We start from the raw sequence: 9,473 nt of genomic DNA, 5'->3' as shown, positions 1-9,473 counted from the left end.
GCCTATAAAAGTGTACCAATATATGACAAAAATAACAATGCAGCACAGTGGCCATATGATAGTCTCTTCAACATAGAGATAGGTCAATTGGACATCCATCAAATAAATATTTACCCTCACTCCTCCAGATTGCCTGGAGAGAAAAATGAGACAGTTAAAATAATACAGCTTCTAGATAAAATATGCTAGAGCATCTTCATTTCTTACACAATACAAAAATAAAGCTTATTTGTAGTGTTTTAAAATTAAGAATTAAATAGTCTAACAGTAGTACATGTCAGCAAGGATGTGGTTTAACTGAAACTGCAGTAGGTATGTCAATATTTAGAATGACTCTAAAAAAATGGGTATGTCAGAATGCACTAAAAGCTCAACAAAATTCTAGGTATATATTCAACAGAAATGTATGAATAAACCAAAAGACATGCATAAATATGTTTATCTCAGCACCATTAGTAAAAGCCAAATAATGGAAAGAAAGACAAATATATGTCATGAACAAAGCAAAGTAATTAATTGTATTATATTTATATAATAGAATTTATACTATACAAAATGAGAGTGAACTTTTGCAACAAAAAACAACATAGTTGAAACTCATAAACATAACGTTGAGTTAAATAAGCTATATTCTGTTTATATAAATGTCAAAAACAGGCAAAACTAATATATGGTGTTTGAAGTCACCACTGAGCTTGGCCATCTTCCAGGTTGCCCTAAAGATTTTCAGGGATTTTAGAGTGAACTTTCAATCAATTCTCCTACTACATCATTCTCCAAACCCAAATTTTCTAAGATTGATAAATTTACTCATCTTTCCTTTATAACCTGAAAACTAAAATTTCACTAGAATACATGCAGTCTGGTAAAACATTTTGTGGTATTCTGGTCAGAAGTTCTAGGTTTAATCCTGACCTCACCACTTATTAGCTGAATAATTCTTGTCAATATCTTTGAAATTAAAAAGCCCCAGATCACTCACTTATATGATAGAAACATTAATCTCTGCCTTCTTGTCATTCCACAAATGTGTCAGAATCAGTTTTAGGGCCAGAATGGTCTTTAGAATCTTCTGGCTCACTAGCTTCATCCTACAAACTGGGAACAAGGGGTACAAAGATCTGAGTTCACTTATCCAAATTCACATTACCACAATAGCATAACAAAAATTAGAAGGTAATGGGTGTAACTGGGCTCACCTCCAAGCCACAGTTTGAGTATAGTTCTGCATTACTTGTCTTGCATGCCTTTGAGTCAGCTATCTATACAGGGCCTCTTTGCCTTGTGGTGATGCTGAACTGTAAAAGCCAAGCCCAACCATTTTCATAGCCCAAAGATATCTAGGTATAGGCCTGAGATAGTGACCCGACCATAGTGCCTAAGTCTGAACAGGACAATGATACCTGTGAATATCAGTGGAATGAAAATACATATAATTAGATTACATTTCCTACTCGAGCCTATTTCTATAAGCTTCAAATATGACATAGGAGTATAGGATGTCCTCATGAAATGCAATCAACACTCACTTCCTCACTTCCTTTTCCTTGTTGAGAGCTAAGCTAAGTTTTGAAATGGGGAAGCAGGTAGTTGTGTTTCATTTATATAAATGTAGTGCTAAAGCCAGGGAATACTGGAAGTTCTGTAGCAGAGGAAATTGACCAGCCAAAAGAGCTGAACACAAATTTATGTCATCAACTCAAGGGTTCAGGTCAGGGATCATGAATAGATTTTGATTCATACACCTACTCTAACTTACTTGAAATGGCTTCTTGGATTTCTGGGGTGAGAAGAATTCTGAGGCTATGCTCAGACTAAGTAAAAATGGAGCCATCATCAATTACAGATAGCAGTTGTGTAGAAGACTGATGTGGCCTAGACAGAGGGCAGGGACTAAAATGGAAACACTACATTTTAGAAAACCAGAATAAGAGACTTTGGTGAATCGGATCAGAATAGGTGAAACAGAAAATATCATCCAACATTGAAAGATGTGGAGCACTGACACATATTATAGCTCTACATGAAGATCTAGTAGTACTGAGGAGTCTTGGTTTAAAAGAATGTGATTTTGTACCAGAACCATGCTGTTCTGGTTACTGTACTCTTGTAGTATAGTTTAAAGTCAGGTAACATATGTCTCCAGTTTTGTTCTTTTTACTTGAAATTGCCTTGGCGATCTGGACTTCTTTTTAGTTCCATATGAATTTTATTTTTTTTTCTAATTCTGTGAAGAATATCATAGTTTGATAGTCAGAGAATTCAACTTGTAGGTTGCTTTGGGCAGTATGGCCATTTAACGACATTGATTCTTCCTATCTGTGAACATAGAATGCCTTTCAATTTGTTTGTGTCATCTCTGGTTGCTTTGAGCAGTATTTTTTAATTCTAGTTGTAGAGATCTTTCACATCCCTGATTAGCTATATTCTTAGGCATTTTTTTTTTTCTTTTTGTGACCATTGTAAACGCAATTACATTCTTGATTTGGTCCTAGGCTTGGATGTCATTGGTATATAGAAATGCTACTGATTTTTATACATTGATTTTGTATCCTAAAACTTTACTGAAGATGTTTATCAGATCTAAGAACTTTGGGGCAGAGACTACAGGGTTTTCTAAGTATAGAATCATGTTTTCTATAAACAAAAATAGGCCAGGCGCGGTGGCTCAAGTCTGTAATCCCAGCACTTTGGGAGGCCGAGACGGGTGGATCACGAGGTCAGGAGATCGAGACCATCCTGGCTAATGTGGTGAAACCCCGTCTCTACTAAAAAAATACAAAAAACTAGCCAGGCGTGGTGGTGGGTGCCTGTAGTCCCAGCTACTCGGGAGGCTGAGGCAGGAGAATGGTGTAAAACCCGGGAGGGGGAGCTTGCAGTGAGCTGAGTTCCGGCCACTGCACTCCAGCCTGGGTGACAGAGCGAGACTCCATCTCAAAAAAAAAAAAAAAATAGTTTGACTTCCTCTCTTCCTATTTAGACACATTTTATTTCTTTCTCTTACCTGATTACTCTGGCTAGGCCTTCCAGTACTATGTTGAATAGGAGTGGTGACAGAGGGCATCCTTGTCCTGTTCTAGTTTTCAAAGATAATACTTCCAGCTTTTGCCTATTCAGTATGATGTTGCCTATGGGTTTGTCATAGATGTCTCTTATTTTCAAGAATGTTCCTTCAGTGCCTAGTTTGTTGAAGGTTTTTAGCATGAAGGGATGTTGAATTCTATCGAAAGCCTTTTCTGTATCTATCAAGATGATCATGTGGGTTTTCTTTTTAGTTCTGTTTATGTGATAAATCACATTTATTGATTTGCATATGTTGACCCAAACTTGCATCCCAGGGATAATGCCTACTTGATTGTGGTGAATTATTTTTTTTATGTGCTGCTGGATTTGGTTTGCTAGTATTTTGTTGAAGATTTTTGCATTGATGCTCATCAACAATTGGCCTGAAGATTTTTGTTGTTGCTGTTTTGTTTCTATCAGGTTTTGGTATCAGGATGATGCTGGCCTCATTGACTGAGTTAGGAATGAATCCCTCCTCCTTAGCATTTTGGAATATTTTCAGAAAGAATAATATCAGTTCTTCTTTATATATCTGCTAGAATTCAGTTGTGATTCCATCTGGTCCTGCAATTTTTCTGTTTGGTAGGTATGGTATGGTATTGTATTGTATTGTATTGTATTGTATTGTATTGTATTGTATTGTATCGTATCTTAGTTCTGGAGTACATGTGTAGGATGTGCAGGTAAGCTTTTTATTACTGATTCAATTTTGCAACTCGTAATGGTCTGCCCAGGGATTCAGTTTATTCCTGGTTCAATAATGTCATACACCTACAACCAAATGATCTTCAACAGAGTTGGAGAAAACAAGCAATGGTGTGAATGGAATTGTTATTCAATAAATGGTGCTGGAATGACTGACTAAGCATATACAGAAGACGGAAACTGGACCCCTTCCTTATACCATATACAAAAATCAACTTCAGATGGATTAAAGACTTAAATGTAAAGCCTAAAAATATAAGAACTCTGGAAGATAACCTAGGAAATACCATTCTGAACATAGGACCTAGAAAAGATTTTATGACAACGACACCAAAAGCAATTGCAACAAAAACAAAAATTGACAAATAAGACCTAGTTAAACTGAAGAGCTTCTGCACAGCAAAATGAACTGACAACAGAGTAAACACAGAACCTACAGAATGGGAGAAAATATTTGCAAACTATGCATCTGAAAAAGGTCTAATATGCAGAATGTATAAGGCGTGTAATCAAATTGACACCAAAAAATAAAAATAAAAAACATTAAAAAGTGAGCAAAGGACATAAACAGACACTTTTTAAAAGAAGACATACATGTGGCCAAGAAGCATATGAAAGAATGTTCAACATCAGTAATCATTAGAGAAATGAAATTCAAAACCACATTGAAATACCATTTCACCAATCAGAATGAGCATTATTAAAAAGTCTAAAAATAACAGATGCTGCCATGATTGCAGACAAAAGAGAATGCTTATACACTTCTGGTGGGAATGTAAATTGGTTCAGCCATTGTGGAAAGCAGTGGGGCACTTTTTCAAAGAATCCAAAACAGAATTACCATTCAACCAAGCAATCCCATTATTGGGTATGAACCCAAAATAATATAAATCCCTCTACCATAAGGATCCATGCATGTGTGTGTCCATGGCCACACTAATCCCAGTAGCAAAGACACGGAATCAACCCACATGCCCATCAACAGTAGACTGGATAAAGAAAATGTGGTAAGTATATACCATGGAATACTACACAGTCATAAAAAGAATGAGAGCATGTCCTTTGTAGCAACATGCATGGAGCTAGAGGCCATTATTCTAAGCAAACTAATGCAGGAACAGAAAACCAAACACTACATGTTCTCACTTATAAGAGGGAGCTAATCATCAAGTACAAATGAACACAAAGAAGGAACAACAGACATCAGGACCTACTTGAGCATGAAATATAGGAGGGAGAAGATAGAAAAACTATTGTATACTATGCTTATTACCTGGGGACACCAAACACCTGTGACACACAGTTCACTTTTATATCAGTCTGCACATGTACCCCTGAACCTATAATAAAAGTTAGAAAAAATAGAAAAGAGAAGAAATTTGAGGACTGAGCGTGGAACACTCTAACATTTAAGGGTCAGTAAGATAAAGAAGTTTCAGCCCACAAAGATGAGTGGTAGTTACCAGTGAGATAGGTGGAAAACAAGGAGGGTGTTTTTCCTGAAGCCAAGTAAAGAAAGAGTTTCAAGGAGTTTGGAGTAATCAAATCTGCCAACTGCTTCCAAGAAGCTGGGTAAGATGAGGACAAAGAAGGAAACATTTGATGTGGCAACATGGAATCACTGAGGACACTGGCCAAAGCAGTATCAGTGGACTTGTGGGAACAACAACTTGACACAAGGGGTTCAAGAAAGAATGGAAGGTGAGGAAGTGAAGAAAGTTGATATAGATAACTCTGAATTTTTGCTGAAAGAGATACGGGTCAGTGGGTTAACAATGTATTTTGTTTAGATGCAAAACAATGCAGCATGTTTTCAAATGAATGATACAACAGAAGGGTAAGTAGATGATGCAAGAGAGGGGACAATTACAGAGTCAAGTCATTGAATAGATAACCTCATAGAGGGTGATCTTTAGGCAGGAACCAGGACAACCTACCTGCTATGACCCAAGAGAAGGCACAACGTATGGGCACCAATGAAGGTATGATGGCACATTTGGTGATAGAAGAGGAAATGATTCTCCTTTGATCACTTTGGCCAACATCCAGCTGATCCACTCATATGCAAGCAAGCCCAGCTAAAATGAGAACTGCACAGCCTAAATCATCAACCTACAGATGATTAAGATAAATACATATTTATTGTGTTAAGTCACTAAATTTTGGATAATGTGTAACAAGCCATTCTGGTGGACATAGATAACAGAGGCAAGGAATGTTTCATGTCTATGGATACATGTAAAGCTGCCTCATTTTTTAATAAATGAGTACAAATAGCATTGAAAAAAAAAAGAGAAGAATGTGAAACTCTAGCATCTTTTGGCATGTCCAAATAGCCCTGTTTCTGAGACAAAGAAAGAAGGACTAATAAATGAGTCTGACTCCATGCTAGGTTCCGGGAACACAAAATTGAATAACATACTCCATCCCCTTGAAGAGTTGAAGGATTAATGGGATAGTCAGAGATGTGAATAATGATACTCAACCCTCACAGGCACCAGAATCAAATAGGAAAGTTTTTATAAATATAGATGTCAGATACAACTGGCCTAGGATAGAATCTAGGGACAGCGTTTCTTAAAACCACCTCCAGGGTACTATAATAATTGAGGATAAAGAAGAAGAATGGAAGCCTTGGAAACTTTGGATAAAGCAGAGGAGAGGCAGCCAAGGCAAAGGGAACAGCATGTGTGAGATTATTTAAGTATAAGATAGCTTAATACTTTCAAGAACATACTATAAGTTTTGTTTTGTGTAGCTAGGACAGAGTATGTCTGGAGGAGCAAGGGGTTTGATACCAGGGAAGTGGGGAAGAACCAGATAATGAGTAGTGTCCTGTGACAGCAAAGATATTTGAACTTTTGCCATTCACCTAAGAGAAAAACTCTGACGTCTACAAAGCACTCTACAAAAAGGAAATGCTCGGTTTTTACTGTTAACAGCTAGCAGTAGTCTTCTGAGAGGTGCATGTTTGTATCTGTCTCTCTCTTTTTCTCTCTCTCTCTCTGAAATCTCAAACAACACAATAAAAGAGATCTGCCTTAAGGAATTGAAGGATAAACCATTTGAAACATACAAAGGAAACTAAACCACAGAGGGACATCTCAGACGCTATCATTTTAAATTTAATTTTACCCATTCTTCACCTCCACAAGGCACTGTTTGCTATGTTTGACTATGTGAAAGGTGACATGGTATAAGAAAGAACAGTCATTACCAGATGTCAAATGCCTTTGGCTTTAGTTTGGCCCAATCACAAAGAAGCTGTATGTCAGACAGGGATGCCCTCTCTCACCACTCTTATTCAACATAGTGTTGGAAGTTCTGGCTAGGGCAATCAGGCAAAAGAAAGAAATCAAGGGTATCCAGTTAGGAAAAGAAGAAGTCAAATTGTCCCTGTTTGCAGATGACATGATTGTATATTTAGAAAACCCCATCATCTCAGCCCAAAATCTCCTTAAGCTGATAAGCAACTTCAGCAAAGTCTCAGGATAAAAAATCAATGTGCAAACATCACAAGCATTCTTATACACCAGTAACAGACAAACAGAGAGCCAAATCATGAATGAACTTCCATTCACAATTGCTTCAAAGAGAATAAAATACCTAGGAATCCAGCTTACAAGGGATGTAAAGAACCTCTTCAAGGAGAACTACAAACCACTGGATATGAACAGACGCTTCTCAAAAAAAGACATTTATGTAGCCAACAGACACATTAAAAAATGCTCAGCCTCACTGGCCATCAGAGAAATCCAAATCAAAACCACAATGAGATACCATCTCACACCAGTTAGAATGGCAATCATTCAAAAGTCAGGAAACAACAGGTGTTGGAGAGGATGTGGAGAAATAGGAACACTTTTACACTGTTGGTGGGATTGTAAACTAGTTCAACCATTATGGAAAACAGTATGGCGATTCCTCAAGGATCTAGAACTAGAAGTACCATATGACCCAGCCATCCCACTACTGGGTATATACCCAAAGGATTATAAATCATGCTGCTATAAAGACACATGCACACGTATGTTTATTGCGGCACTATTCACAATAGCAAAGACTTGGAATCAACCCAAATGTCCATCAGTGACAGATTGGATTAAGAAAATGTGGGACAGCGATTCGGGTGTGACCCGAGCGCGGCCGCTCGTGATGCACTCCTGCCGCCCCCGCCGTGCTCCTAGGCAGCCGTTGCTCGGCCGGTTTTGGTAGGCCCGGGCCGCCACCAGGCCTCCGCCGGAGCCGGCACCCGCCATGGACGACTACACAGATCTTTCAAATACCGAGCTGACCGCCTTGCTGCGCCAGTACAACATCCCGCACGGGCCTGTAGTAGGATCTACTCGTAGGTTTTAGGAGCAGAAGATCTTCAAGTACGAGACCCAGAGGTGGCGGCTCTCGCCCCCCGGCTCGTCCACTGCCTCCTCTTATCGCTTCTCTGACTTTAATTCGACGTCAGGGGATTCAGATATGTATGATCTTCCCAAGAAAGAGGACACCTTACTCTACCAGAGCAAGGGCTACAATGAGGACTACTATGAAGAGAGCTACTTCACTACCAGGACTTATGGGGAACCCGAGTCTGCGGGCCCGTCCAGGGGCTTCCGCCAGTCTGTGACTTCACTCCCAGATGCTGACACTTTCCACCACCAGGTGCGTGATGATCTTTTGTCGTCTTCTGAAGAGGAGTGCAAGGATAGGGAACGCCCCATGTACGGCCGGGACAGTGCCTACCAGAGCATCGTGCACTACCGCCCTGTTTCAGCCTCCAGGAACTCCCTGGACCTGTCCTATTATCCTACTTCCTCCGCCACCTCTTCTATGTCCTCCTCATCATCTTCCTCTTCATGGCTCACCCGCCGTGCCATCCGGCCTGAAAACCATGTTCCTGGGGCTGGGCTGGACCAGGATCACCAGGTCCCGCTCTGGGGCCAGCTGCTGCTTTTTCTGGTCTTTGTGATCGACCCTTCTTCATGTACTACTTCATGCAGGCTGAGGAAGGCAACCCTTTCCAGAGGGAGCCCTGAGGGTCTGGGCTTCAGAGCCAGGTCTTCTGGGGAAGTCCTGGCTAACTGCCTTAGCAGTGGGGGTGGGGGTTGGGGTGGGGGCAGGGGCAGGGGCTTTTACGTGTTCTTGCTTGGGGGTCGCTGGGCCTAGCCCAGAGTAGTGCTTGCTCCCCCTGCCTTGTCCCACCAGGGAGGCAGCAGACTCAGGCCCTCCATGGGGGCCTGAGTGTGCTTTCCTCGGCAGCCTCCTGGCCCTGCTTGCCTGTAACCCTTAGGGTCCAGGAGGGCAAGGCCTCGCTCAGTCAGAGGAGAACATGGTTCATGCATGCCTCCTTTTTGTCATCTTGTTGGGGGGGATTAACCAAAGGCCACCCTTTGTTTTCGTGGACACACAATAAAAACCCCATTTATTTAAAAAAAAAAAAAAAAGAAAGAAAATGTGGCACATATACACCATGGAATACTATGCAGTCATAAAAAAAAGGATGAGTTCGTGTCCTTTGTAGGGACATGGATGCAACTGGAAACCATCATTCTCAGCAAACTATCGCAAGAACAGAAAACCAAACACCGCATGTTCTCACTCATAGGTGGGAATTGAACAATGAGATCACTTGGACTCAGGAAGGGGAACATCACACACCCGGGCCTATTATGAGGAGGGGGGAGGGGGGAGGGGGGAGGGGGGAGGGATTG

General features: G+C 40.4%; 1 pseudogene; it reads left to right on the top strand.

Annotated features, from left to right (window-relative positions):
• Positions 1-8,025: 8,025 nt before the first annotated feature.
• LOC104669262 lies at positions 8,026-8,798 on the top strand (annotated as a pseudogene).
• Positions 8,799-9,473: the final 675 nt, after the last annotated feature.

Source organism: Rhinopithecus roxellana, chromosome 19 (genome assembly GCF_007565055.1).
Source record: "Rhinopithecus roxellana isolate Shanxi Qingling chromosome 19, ASM756505v1, whole genome shotgun sequence".
Classification (NCBI taxonomy): domain Eukaryota; kingdom Metazoa; phylum Chordata; class Mammalia; order Primates; family Cercopithecidae; genus Rhinopithecus; species Rhinopithecus roxellana.
Note: the sequence above shows the minus strand (reverse complement) of the source record. Positions and strands in the feature narration are given on the sequence as shown.